Source organism: Leucopleurus acutus (assembly GCF_964270905.1).
Source record: "Leucopleurus acutus genome assembly, chromosome: 17".
Taxonomy (NCBI): Eukaryota; Metazoa; Chordata; class Mammalia; order Artiodactyla; family Delphinidae; genus Leucopleurus; species Leucopleurus acutus.
In genome coordinates, this window is record NC_139159.1 from 46,740,757 (window position 1) to 46,755,812 (window position 15,056).

The 15,056-nt window shown below is 36.2% G+C and overlaps 1 protein-coding gene across 10 annotated transcripts in view; it reads left to right on the top strand.

The window, feature by feature from the left end:
* VPS13B (vacuolar protein sorting 13 homolog B) overlaps positions 1-15,056 on the top strand; it is an 808,377-nt gene that overhangs the window by 333,699 nt on the left and 459,622 nt on the right. The window lies entirely within an intron of this gene.

Consider the following 15,056-nt stretch of genomic DNA (forward strand, 5'->3'; position numbering starts at 1 on the left):
CTGGCGTTGGCTGCATGAACACAGCCTGAAGGGGGCTAGTGCCCCACAGCTAGCTGGGAGGGAGTCCGGGAAAAAGTCTGGAACTGCCTAAGAGGCAAGAGACCATTGTTTCGGGGTGCGTGAGGAGAGGGAATTCAGAGCACTGCCTAAACAAGCTCCAGAGATGGTGTGAGCTGCGGCTATCAGCGCGGACCCCAGGGACGGGCATGAGATGCTAAGGCTGCTGCTGCAGCTACCAAGAAGCCTGTGTGCCAGCACAGTCACTGTCCACACCTCCCTGTCTGGGAGACTGTGCAGCCTGCCACTGACAGGATCCCATGATATAAGGACAACTTCCCTGGGAGAACACATAGCATGCCTCAGGCTGTTGCAACATCTTGCCGACCTCTGCCTCCGCAGGCTCGCCCCACATTCCGTACCCCTCCCTCCCCCTAGACTGAGTGACTCAGAGCACCCTAATCAGTCGCTCCTTTAACCCCCTCCTGTCTGGGTGAAGAACAGATGCCAGAGGACGATGTACGCACAGAGGCAGGACCAAATCCAAAGGTGAACCCCAGGAACTGCAAACAAAGAAGAGAAAGGGAAATTTCTACGAGCAGCCTCAGGAGCAGCAGGTTAAATCTCCACAATCAACTTGATATACCCTGCATCTGTGGAATACCTGAATAGACAATGAATCATCCCAAAATTGAGGCAGTGGACTTTGGAGCAACTGTAGACTTGGGGTTTGCTTTCTGCATCTAATTTGTTTCTGGTTTTATACTTATCTTAATTTAGAATTTAGAAGTTATTATCATTGGTAGATTTGTTTATTGATTTGGTTGTTCTCTTTCTTTGTGTGATTTTGTCTGTATAGCTTTGCTTTTACCATTTGTCCTAGGGTTCTGTCAGTCATGTTCTGTTTTTTTTTTTAAGTATAGTTTTTAGTGCTTGTTATCATTGGTGGATTTGTTTTTTTGGTTTGGTTGTGCTATTCCTTCTTTCTTTCTTTTTATATTTTTAATTTTTTTATTTTTAATAATATTTATTTTATATTTTAATAACTTTATTTTATTTCCTTCCTTTCTTGCTTTTTTTTTCCTCCCTTCTAAGCCATGTGGATGACAGGGTCTTAGTGCTCTGGCTGGGTGTCAGGTCTGAGCCTCTGAGGTGGGAGAGCAGAGTTCAGGACACCGGTCCACCAGAAACCTCCCCCCTCCACGTAATATCAAACGGCAAAAGCTCTCCCAGAGCGCTCCATCTCAATGCTAAGACCCAGCTCCACTCAGCAACCAACAAGCTACAGTACTGGACACCCTATGCCAAACAATTAGCAAGACAGGAACACAAACCCACCTATTAGAAGAGAGGCTGCCTAAAATCATACTAAGTTCACAGACACCCCAAAACACACCACCAGACGTGGTCCTGCCCACCAGAAATACAAGATCCAGCCTCATCCACCAGAACACAGGTACCAGTCTCCTCCACTAGGAAGCCCCCATAACCCACTGAACCAAACTTACCCACTGGGGCTGGACACCAAAAACAGCAGGAACCACGAATCTGCAGACTGGGAAAAGGAGACCCCAAACACAGTAAGTTAAGCAAAATGACAACACACAGAAACACACGGCAGATGAAGGAGCAAGGTAAAAAGCCCACAGGATCAAACAAATGAAGAGGAAATAGGCAGTCGACCTGAAAAAGAATTCAGAGTAATGATAGTAAAGATGATCCAAAATCTTGGAAATAGAATGGAGAAAATACAAGAAACGATTAACAAAGACCTAGAGGAACTAAAGAGCAAACAAACAATGATGAACAACACAAGAAATGAAATTAAAAATTCTCTGGAAGGAAGCAATAGAAGAATAACTGAGGCAGAAGAACAGATAAGTGACCTGGAAGACAAAATAGTGGAAATAACTACTGCAGAGCAGAATAAAGAAAAAAGAATGAAAAGAATAGAGGACCATCTCAGAGACCTCTGGGACAACATTAAATGCACCAACATTTGATTTGTAGGGGTCCCAGAAAAAGAAGAGAAAAAGAAAGGGACTGAGAAAATATTTGAAGAGATTATACTTGACAACTTATAATATGGGAAAAGAAATAGTCAATCAAGTCCAGAAAGTGCAGAGAGTCCTATACAGGATAAATCCAAGGAGAAACATGCCAAGACACATATTAATCAAACTATCAAAAATTAAATACAAAGAATAAATATTAAAAGCAGCAAGGGACATGCAACAAATAACATACAAGGGAATCCCCGTAAAGTTAAGAGCTGATCTTTCAGCAGAAACCCTGCAAGCCAGAAGGGAGTGGCAGGACATATTTAAAGTGATGAAAGGGAAAAAACTACAGCCAAGATTACACTACCCAGCAAGGATCTCATTCAGATTCGACGGAAAAATTAAAACCTTTACACACAAGCAAATCTAAGAGAATTCAGCACCAACAAATCAGCTTTATAAAAAATCCTAAAGGAATTTCTCTAGGCAGGAAACACAAGAGAAGTAAGAGACCTACAATAACAAACCCCAAACAATTAAGAAAATGGTAATAGAAACATACATATCGATAATTACCTTAAATGTAAGTGGATTAAATGCTCCAACCAAAACACATAGACTGGCTGAATGGATACAAAAACAAGACCCGTATATATGCTGTCTACAACAGACCCACTTCAGGCCAAGGGACACATACAGACTGAAAGTGAGGGGATGGAAAAAGATATTCCATACAAATGGAAATCAAAAGAAAGCTGGAGTAGCAATTCTCATATCAGACAAAGTAGACTTTAAAACAGACTACTACAAGAGACAAAGAAGGACACTACATAATGATCAACAGATGAATCCAGAAAGAAGATATAACAATTGTAAATATTTATATACCCAACATAGGAGCATGACATCAATACATAAGTCAAATGCTAACAGCCATAAAAGGGAAAATCGGCAGTAACAGAATAATAGTAGGGGACTTTAACACCCCATTTTCACCAATGGACAGATGATCCAAAATGAAAATAAATAAGGAAACACAAGCTTTAAATGATACGTTAAACAAGCTGTACTTAATTGATACTTATAGGATATTCCATCGAAAAACAACAGAATACACTTTCTTCTCAAGTGCTCATGGAACATTCTCCAGGATAGTTCATATCTTGGGTCACAAATCAAGCCTTGGTAAAATTAAGAAAATTGTAGTTGTATCAAGTATCTTTTCCTACCACAATTCTATGAGACTAGATATCAATTACAGGAAAAAATCTATAAAAAATACAAACACATGGAGACCAGACAATACACTACTAAATAACGAAGAGATCACTGAAGAAATCAAGAGGAAATCAAAAAAATACCTAGAAACAAATGAAATTGAAAATACAATGACTCAAAACCTATAGGATGCAGCATAAGCAGTTCTAAGAGGGAAGTTTATAGCAATACAATCCTACCTCAAGAAAGAAGAAAAATCTCTAATAAACAACCTAATCTTACACCTAAAGCAGCATTTAGAGAAGCAAGAACAAAAGCAATCAGAGAAGGAAACAGAAGGATGAACCAAAAAACCCCAATGTTAGTGAAAGGAAAGAAATCATAAAGATCAGATCAGAAATAAACGAAAAAGAAATGGAGGAAATGATAGCAAAGATCAATAAAACTAAAAGCTCGTTCTTCGAGAAGATAAAATTAATAAACCATTAGCCAGACTCATCAAGAAAAAAATGGAGAAGACTCAATAAATTAGAAATGAAAAAGGAGAAGTAACAACTGACACTGCAGAAATACAAAGGATCATGAAAGATTACTACAAGCAGCTATATATGCCAATAAAATGGACAAGTTGGAAGAAATGGACAAATTCTTAGAAAAGCACAACCTTCCGAGACTGAACCAGGAAGAAACAGAAAATATAAACAGACCAAACATGAGCACTGGAATAGAGACTGTGATTAAAAATCTTCCAACAAACAAAAGCCCTGGACCAGATGGCTTCACAGGCGAATTCTATCAAACATTTAGATAAGAGTTAGCACCTATCCTTCTGAAACTCTTCCAAAATATAGCAGAGGGAGGAACACTCCCAAACTCATTCTATGAGGCCACCATCACCCTGATACCAAAACCAGATAAAGATGTCACAAAGAAAGAAAACTACAGGCCAGTATCACTGATGAACATAGATGCAACAATCCACAACAAAATACTAGCAAACAGAATCCAACATCCATGATCAAGTGGGATTTATCCCAGGAAGGCAAGGATTCTTCACTATATGCAAATCAATGTGATAAACCATATTAACAAGTTGAAGGATAAAAACCATATGATAATCTTAGTAGATGCAGAAAAAGCTTTAGACAAAAGTCAACACCCATTCATGATAAAAACCCTCCAGAAAGTAGACATAGAGGGAACTTACCTCAACATGATAATGGCCATATATGACAAACCCACAGCCAACATTGTTCTCAGTGGTGAAAAACGAAACCATTTCCACTAGTATCAGGAACAAAACAAGGTTGCCCACTCTCACCACTGTTATTCAACATAGTTTTGGAAGTTTTAGCCACAGTGATCAGAGAATAAATTAAAAGGAATCCAAGTCGGAAAAGAAGAGGTAAAACTGTCACTGTTTGCAGGTGACATGATACTATACATAGGGAATCCTAAAGATGCTACCAGAAAACTCCTAGAGCTAATCAATGAATTTGGTAAAGTAGTAGGATATAAAATTAATGCACAGAAATCTTTTGCATTCCTATACACTAATGATGAAAAGTCTGAAAGAGAAATTAAGGAAACACACCCATTCACCATTGCAACATAAAGAATAAAGTACCCAGGATTAAACCTACTTAAGCAGACAAAAGACCTTTATGCAGAAAACTATAAGACACTGCTGAACGAAATTAAAGATGATACAAATGGGTGGGGAATATACCATGTTTTTCTATTGGAAGAATCAACATTGTGAAAATGACTATACTACCCAAAGAAATCTACAGATTCGGTGCAATCCCTATCCAACTACCAATGGCATTTTTCACAGAACTAGAACATAAAATTTCTCAATTTGTATAGAAACACAAAAGACCCCAAATAGCCAAAGCAATCTTGAGAAAGAAAAATGGTGCTGGAGCAATCAGGCTTCCTGACTTCAGACTATACTACAAAGCTACAGTAATCAAGACAGTATAGTACAGGCACAAAAACAAAATATAAATTAATGGAACAGGATAGAAAGCCCAGAGATAAACCCACGCACATATGGTCACCTTATCTTTGATAAAAGAGGCAAGAATATACAATGGAGAAAAGACAGCCTCTTCAGTAATTGGTGCTGGGAAAATTGGACAGCTACATGTAAAACAATGAAATTACAGCACTCCTTAACACCATACACAAAAAATAAACTCAAAGTGGATTAAAGACCTAAACATAAGGCCAGACACTATAAAACTCTTAGAGGAAAACTTAGGCAGAACACTCCGACATAAATCACAGCAAGATCCTTTTTGACCCACCTCCTAGAGAAATGGCAGTAAAAATAAAAACAAATGGGACCTAATGAAACTTAAAATCTTTTGCAAAGCAAAGGAAAACATAAGACGAAAAGACAACCCTCAGAATGGGAGAAAATATTTGTAAATGAAGCAACTGACTAACGATTAATCTCCAAAATTTACAAGCAGCTCATGCAGCTCAATATCAAAAAAAAAAAACAACCCAATCCGAAAATGGGCAGAAGACCTAAATAGACATTTCTCCAAAGAAGATATACAGATTTCCAACACACATATGAAAGGATGTTCAACATCACTAATCATTAGAGAAATGCAAATCCAAACTCCCATGAGGTATCACTTCACAGCAGTTAGAACGGCCATCATCAAAAAATGTACAAACAATAAATACTGGAGAGGGTCTGGAGAAAAGGGAACCCTCTTGCACTGTTGATGGGAATGTAAATTGAAACATCCACAATAGAGAACAGTATGGAGGTTCCTAAAAATGTAGAAATAGAACTACCATATGACCGAGCAATCCCACTACTGAGCATATACCCTGAGAAAACCATAATTCAGAAAGAGTCATGTACCACAGTGTTCATTGCAGCTCTATTTACAATAACCAGGACATGGAAGCAACCTAAGTATCCATCGACAGATGAATGGATAAAGAAGATGTGGCACATATATACAATGGAATATTACTCAGACATAAAAAGAAACGAAATTGAGTTATTTGTAGTGAGGTGGATGGACCTAGAGTCTGTCATACAGAGTGAAGTAATTCAGAAAGAGAAAAACAAATACTGTGTGGTAACACATATATATGGAATCTAAAAAAAAAAAAAAATGGTTCTGAAGAACCTGGGGGCAGGACAGGAATAAAGACACAGACGTAGAGGATGGACTTAAGGACATGGCGAGGGGGAAGGTTAAGCTGGGACGAAGTGAGAGAGTGGCATGGACATATAAACACTACCAATTGTAAAATAGATAGCTAGTGGGAAGCAGCTGCATAGCACTGGGAGATCAGCTTGGTGCTTTGTGACCACCTAGAGGGGTGAGATAGGGCGGGTGGGAGGGAGACTCAAGAGGGAGGAGATATGGGGATATATGTATATGTATACTGATTCACTTTGTTATAAAGCAGAAACTAAGACACCATTATAAAGCAATTATACTCCAATAAAGATGTAAAAAAAAAAAAACAGTACAGAGAATACAGACTATTTGAAAATAGTTCATCTTTAGAGTATTAGTCTTCAAACTTTTTTCTCAGTACTTTCCTATCGGTAAAAAATTTCAATTAAGCATCCATAGTATATCATTTATTGATTTATGCATTAAATGTGTGTATCACTATATTAATATAGAGCATGTAAGAAAATTTTAATTTTAAAATTTGTCTTATTATTCTGATAGAATTTTAATAATACATCAATAATATTGTAGTGAGAGTAATATTGTGCTTCATTTAAAAAGTTTAATACTTTAATTATAACAAAGTATTAAACATTAGTTTAATACTCTTATAATAACAACTTCAAGATTTAATTCTTAATTCAGTTTATTTCAATAATTAATTTTAATGGCTGACATAATTGAAAAGCCACCTCGCTGAGATTCATCGATCCGAGAGGGGAAATGGCATCATTGATGCACTCAGAACAATTATTTTTCATTCTCATCCATTTTGAAACTGTCTAGTACGTTTCCGTCTTTCTTATATAAATAAGGTATTCTTTCCATCTTTAATGGAAAGATGTTGCCTTTTTCTTTTAAATAAGTTAGTGGCATCTTTCTGTATTATTATTTTTTAGTTAGTGGTATCTTTAATTTGTACGTTTGGCCATGTGTGTTTTACAGGAATCTTTTAAAAGTATATATCCAAATTATGAGGATTAATTTAGTTAAAGGTATATAATATAATTTAGTTAAATGTAGATAACAAAATTTATAAATTTGATTAACTGTGTATATGTAAATTGTAATATGCCGCAGTTAACTGAAAATAAAGAGAGAAGGGCCCCTGCCAGTTCCTTCCTGTTATTGAACGTCTACTCTTCCTTCAGTATATTTAATGTAGTATTATGTGTTTCCTTCTGACATGGGGAAGAGCCTCAGTGTTATTCTACTTTACTAAATATCAACTGTATGTCTTTCTCATTTTTAGATAAAAGTAAATATGAATAAATATTTTCATATTTGTCCCCTACAGCTCAATGGATGGTCTCGTAGTTTTGTGCACCACATATTTGGAGGACACTGCTATATTGGGATCCTATTATCTGGAAGTTTAGCATAACCTAGAGGAAGTCTGTCATATGGGGCCCAGGTGGGAGGGTCGCAGGGAGCCAAGTTGAACTGAGAAAAGTATTGGCTAGTGTAAAGTATTGGCTAATGTAGTTCAGGAAATCTTCTGGGGTGGAGAATAGATTAGAGGAGTAAAAACATCAATAGCATCTCCCAATATACAGGCTTAGGCAGAAAGGCACTGGGATAATGACCAGTAAATGTGGTAATGGAAGGAGTGAGAACCAGGTGAGCTAGGCAGAGCATGAAGGTGAATAGTTCTTGAGGAAGTAAGCCCCATGATACTCTTAAAGCATTTTATGGCACTTCGGAGCCTATGCAGGCTGTATAATGATACTACAAGGGCTGGGCAGTTGCAACTACTAACTTTGCCTGGTTTTCTCCTAATAGGTGATTCCTTTACAAGAGAAGACACATTTCTAAATTAGAAAGGGCTCTCTGATAGCAAGAGACAAAAACTGTATTCAAATGATTTTAAATTAAAAAAAAGGGGGGGATATTTATTGATTCTGATAACCAAAATGGTAAGAAAGGCAAATGCAGTATAAATCTTTTCTTTGAAATGACTTAGAATCAGACTCCACACCGTGAGAACTCTTGTCTTTTCATGTTGGCTTCTCTTTCTCTTACTGAACATATTTTTTCTTTGACCTAGCAGTGTACGTGGTTATGGTACCTCTGGACTCATGTACTTAACTCTCTCTGATCAAATAGATAGTGATCTGGTCCAGTATTTGTTGAAAAAATACTCGAAGTGGTTTTTGTTTGGCCTGTCATGGCTCATGTGCATACATCTTGGACAATTCGCTGTGGCCAAGGAGGTTAGTCATTATGATTTTCCCAGTGGCAGCCAGGTTGGGCCATGTGTCCACTTCTGTGTTCAAGGGCATGAGATATGATACCAGAATATGTAGGGATAGCAGAAACATGGTTCCTGGGGATAATTTTTGAGAGTCAGCTATCCCAATTCATGTCTACTAATTTTTCATTTTATAGTTAGTCATAGCAGCTTTAAAACACAAAATGTTGATTATATAACACTTAGACTAACTCACATCCATGCATTTCTGTTTCGATAGGAATAAGGTAAATAAATTATGAAGGTGTTGCACACATGAGTGGAGGGCAGGGAGAAAAATTATTTAGAAGAGAAAGACATGGAATGTGTAATATTGCAGAATTTATGACAGGTTTTCATTTGTTTCTCAACCTAGAGTTTATTCAATTGGGGAAAAGGAATTAGGAGGTGTTTTGTTATATACAGTTTTGAAAATACAGTTCTGCTTTGCACAATTTATTAATTTTGCAACTTTGTTTCATTATAAACAATTTTTTAACAGATCATTAGTTATCATAACACAATCTAAAACCTGTCAGTTAATTTTAAAGTTCTTTGAGAACATATTGTGATGTTAATAAGTGCATAGAAAGGTTTTCAAATATAAAGTTCTTCTTTGGAAATAAGTAAGTTATTCTAGTTTTTACACAAACTGGCAAGAATTCAGCAAAAGTTCAACCAAATTGTTTTGTATGCAGTCTTCTCCCCCCCACCCCCTGCTCCCTTTTTGCAGTCAGAACAAGATTATAGTTTCCAGATGAAATTCTGAATGTCACATAGTGATGACATATATTTTCCTGGTTGGCTCGGCATGAGATGCAATTTTGCATGCCATGTCACGCTGACTTGCAGAATCCAAAAGCCATTATTTCCCAAGGGGCTTTCAGGAGTGATAGTATCAAATGTAGTTTGTATTTTGATGAAAAGTCTCGGGCATTATTGCAGTTTCTATGGCAAGTTGCTTAAAGGTTTATATATTATCCAAACTCCACAAATTTAAAAATAGAATTACTATGTAAAGGTCACTTTTTCTTCACGTTATTTAATTTTATATTGCCAACTAGAGTTGCCAAAAATCATGATCAGTGTAAAATATAGATCGAGAATTGGGAAGGTATAGTAGAAAAACCAGTGGATTAGTGACCAAAAAAAACAGTTTTTGACCCAGTTCCTCTCCCTTTTCAAGCTAACCTCAGACAGCCACATTTTTTATTCATTTATAAAATGGTAATAAGTATACCCAACTATCTCACAGATCTAAGTCTTGTTATAAGATTTAAAGTAAGATATGTGAAAGTTCTATAAAGTGGTAAAATACAATTCAGATAAAAAGTAAAGAAGACATTTTTTTATGTTTGCATGTTAAAAGGAAAGCTATAGGGTTCAAGCAAGGTGAAGCTTATTTTATCTATTAGTTTTTGACACTACGGTGTAATTTTATTTTTTCTTTATTTGATCTTAATCATCTTAAACCTGCCTTAAAACCCAGTATTTCCATTCATGCCTACATAATATTTATTTCACACTGATGATCTTTCTATTTTACATCTGTTTTAACTGGCTTGCTTTATTATACCAGTCTTTTATTTATTTTTTCTTCTTCTTCTTCTTTTTTTAAAGGTGTCTCACATTCAGTTGCCTAGACATCTCTGTGTATCTTACAGGCCCCTAAAGCCTAACATGTATCAAATCTGTACAACTCTGTACCTTCCCCTACCACTATTGACCATGTTGCTCAAGGCCGAAACCCAGGACTCATCCTTAGTGTCTCCTCCTCCTGTCCGTTCTGCCTCCAAGTTATAGTCTTTTTGTTTCAGTCTGTTTGTATGTTGCTTCCCTAGTCAGAACCATATAATTACTTATACACAGTAAAGTGAGGGTGTGCTAATTAGTTTCACTGGTATCGTTTCCAGATTATCTCATCGTCGATTGTTTAGATGACAGTAAGTCATCTTATTAAAAATCTAAATTGGATCATTTTATTCCCTACTTGAAATGCTTTTGTGACTTCCTATTGCACTTAAGATAAAATCGAAACTCCTTACCAAGGCTTACATAGTTTGACCTGACCTAGTCTCTGTTGGGTTCCTCCATTCCATCTTTTGTCATTTTTGTTACATTGATCCTCCTTCATTCCTTCAAACACTACATGCTTTTTCTTGCCTGGGATCTTTTGCATATTCTGTTTCTGTTTCCATTGCTGTTTTCATAACTATGTACTTTTCATACTCTGAGTTTTTATTTAAATGTTATCCTCTCAGTAAAGGAAGCTTTCCTTTTAAGTCTTTTAAAATAGGTCTGTGCCACTCCTCAAAGATACCCTACCATAGCACCTCTTTTCTGTTCTCATAATGTTTATCATAGTTTTCCCTTTTTTTTCTGTCTCTTCATCCAGAGTGTATGTCAGGGGCTGTATTTGACTAATATACTTTTGTATTCCCAGAATCTAACAGCTCTTTCTGGCATTGGGCAAACAGTAAATAATTGTTGCATGAATGAATAAATTATTTTTCTTTTGTTATTTTTATTTAGGGGCTTAATAATCACATTCCTTAACATTATTTACCTTCTGTCCTTTAATTGATTTAAATTGATGTCCTGTAACTTTTCAAATCTGTTCCCAGATTTCCCAGGGATATTTATTGAATATTTGGCAGAAGGTAGCAGCTTGTGGTACACTTCAAATTGGCACACATAGTCTTTCAGGGTATTCCTGCTACATCAGAAATTTACGTATATTTAAAAATGTTTAACTATGATAATAGTCCAGGTACAACCTGAGATATTGAGGTAAATTTTTATCTTTAGTCAGATAATCAGTAAGTATAACTTTGAGTTCTTTCAGTGTTCTTAGCTCTGTGCTAAGTACTTTGGGAAATTATGAGATTATAGAGGAAGGGCCAAATCTAATTTGGGGAATTCAGTGACCATTTCTCAGGAAATGGCATTTAAGGTAGAACTAAAACAACAGGTTGATTGTGATAGAAAAGGAGTCATTTTGTTTCAGATCTGGTAAGCTTCAAGTTCTTTTCTATATCTTATAATCAATTAATGTTTAATCATTATTCTCTGTATTTAAAGTACTTTAATGAACTTTTTAATATACATTACAACATTTAACGTGAACAGTATTCTTGACATTGGATATAATTATTATTAACTTCTGACACTTAGATTAAATTGCTTTCCCAAAGCCATATGGCAACTGGCACAGCTGAAACCAGAAGTTGACTTTAAGTGTGGTACTTTCTGCATGGCATAAAAATGAAGGAATAATATTGTATCAAGTTGGATGATACATGCCTAAGAAGTGATTATTTTAACCAGTAAAGTCTGGGTCTCAAGATTACCTTATTTATTGTTGAAAACAAGAAATGTAATGGATATCAGACTACAACCTTAAATGTAGGGTTTATATAGCTCCAGTGAGAATGAACAAATATATTTTCTGAACTATTTGCAGTACCAGGATCCTTAGTAGAAATATACATTTATCATGTATTTGGTAGAAATGGAAGCCACTGCACAAGGTATGAAAAAACAGAAGAGGCATCATAGCATAGTAGTTAAAAAGCCTGGACTTTGGAGTTAGACTGCCTAGTTTCTTATTCCAGCTTTGCCGCTTATCAGCTGGGTGACTTAGGATAGGTTACTTAACCTCTCTGTGATCAGTTTCCTTATCTGAAAATGGTGATAATAAGAGTAAATAATAGTGTCTTCCTCATGGAGTTGTTATGAGGTTTAAATTGGTGAATATTTGTAAAGCGCTTATAGCAGTCCCTGGCATGTAGTAGATGTTACAGAAGTTTCGGTTAAATAAAGTATGGCTCAAGATTGGCAGTTTTATAGAGTATACATGTGCTACCTGTAAAATATACATGATTACAGAAAAGAAATTTTTCTCTTTTTTAAAAACAAACTTGTCTTCCCATTGTCTTTTAGATAATATGATGGATTGAAAATTAGTATATCCAGGAATCTAAGAATGGTTCTGAAGAACCTAGGGGCAGGACAGGAATAAAGATGCAGATGCAGAGAATGGGCTTGAGGACATGGGGAGGGAGAAGGGTAAGCTGAGACGAAGTGAGAGAGTGGCATGGACATATATATACTACCAAATGTAAGGTAGATAGCTAGTGGGAAGCAGCCGCATAGCACAGGGAGATCAGCTCGGTGCTTTGTGACCACCTAGAGGGGTGGGATAGGGAGGGTAGGAGGGAGACGCAAGAGGGAGGAAATATGGGGATATATATATATATATATATATATATATATGTATAGCTGATTCACTTTGTTATAAAGCAGAAACTAACACACCATTGTAAAGCAATTATACTCCAATAAAGATGTTTAAAAAAAAGAAAATTAGTATATCCAAAATAGTGTGCTTTTACACTTCTAATAGCCAGATCATGCTATTTAATGAGAATTTTAAACTGATTGTGTTTTTCATAGCTTTTTGGAAAGCACTTTTAAGCCACATATAGATTTCAGCACCTCCTTTAACTTCTTAAATCATTCTATCAGCAAATTCAGCATTTACAATAAACGTGTGGCTTTTTTGGTTAATAGTGACTTGAAATATTACTTAGCAATCAGGTAATGGTGTCCCATCTGCTTGATAATATTATCATTTATTAGATGGATTTATTTTCAGACTGTGATAACATTATTTATACAACACTAATATTCTGTATCAGTAGATTTTAAAATTTGACCATAAGCAACTTTTGTGGAAACCTTTGGTATCCATGGTTTCAAAGAGTTTTAAAATTTGGTCTTGGGACTCCCCTGGTGGTCCAGTGGTAAAGAATCCGCCTTCCAATGTAGGGGATGTGGGTTTGATCCCTGGTCAGAGAACTACGATTCCACATGCCGCGGGCAACTAAGTCCGCACCCCGCAGCTACTGAGATCGTGTGCCTCAGCGAAGATCCCACGTGCCAAAAACTACAGAGCTCACACTCTCTGGACTCCATGCGCCACAACTAGAGAGAGAAAACCCTGATACCACAACTAGAGAGAAGCCCTCATGCCTCAACGAAGACCCCGCGTGCTGCAATGAAGACCCGACGCAACCAAGAAAAAACAAAAAAATTTGTCTGCATTAAAAAAATATATATTTATAGAATTTATTTTCAAGAGCAGTTTTAGACTCACATTTAAATTGAGGGGAAGATTCAGAGATTTCTCACATATCCCCTGCCCCTACACATGCATAGTCACCCTCATTATCAAAATCCCCCACCAAGGTGGTACATTGTTATAATTGATGAATTTATATTGATACATCATTATCACCCAAAGTCCATAGTTTTCATTAGGGTTCACTCATGGTGTTATACGTTCCTTCAGTTTGGACAAATGTATAATAACATGTACCCTCCGTTATAGTGACATACAGAGTAGTTTCACTGCCCTAAAAATTCTCTGTGCTCTGCCTGTTGCTCCTCTCTCCTTCCTAACTATTGTCTCCATAGTTCTGCCTTTTCCAGAATGTCATATATTTGGAATCATACAGTATGAAGCCTTTTCAGATGGGCTTCTTTCACTTAGTAATATGCATTTAACTTTCCTCCATGTGTTTTTATGGCTCATTTCTATTAAGTGATGTGTAATACTCCATTTTCTAGGTGTACTACATTTTTTCTAGCAGTTCACCTACTGAAGGACATCTTGGTTGCTTCCAAGTTTTGGCGATTATGAATAAAGCTTCTCTAAACAGTTGTCTGAAGGCTTTTATGTGGTTGGTCTACATTTAAGTTAGTTATTTTAATTGGCAGAGTTCTGTAATGAGTTTAGCCATTTTCTTCTCATAACTGCTAAAATATAAAAGAATAACAATGAAGTCCAAGTAAATGGAAAGTAAATTAAGGTGTGTTTTATTAAAAAAATTATAATAGGTAATTCATTGTTGTAAAACATTAATTCTGAAATATACAGTAAAAAGTTAAACACTTCTTCCCCCTTACTCCTCATCAATTCCATTTTACTGTCCTCAGAGGTAACCTCTGTCAAGGGTTTGTATTTTACCCTTCTACGACTCTTTCTGTGTATGAGATAGACAAATACATGCTCAAACTCACATACTGTTTTAAAAACATATTTGGATTATACTACACATATATATATTTTTTCCACTTCATAAGATAGCAAAAATATGATTTCTGTCATATGTTTAACTGTTCCTCATTTTTAAATGATTGAATTACCATCCTTATGACAGGTATTCCAAAGTTAATTTAACCATTTCTTATTTGATGGACAGATAAGTTGCTTAGCACTTTCTTTCTCCCCTTACCCCTCCCTCCCTCCCTCTGTTTTGCTATTTCAACTAATACTGCTGATACTAAACATTTTTATAAATTGTTGGTATGCATGTCTCATATGTTTTA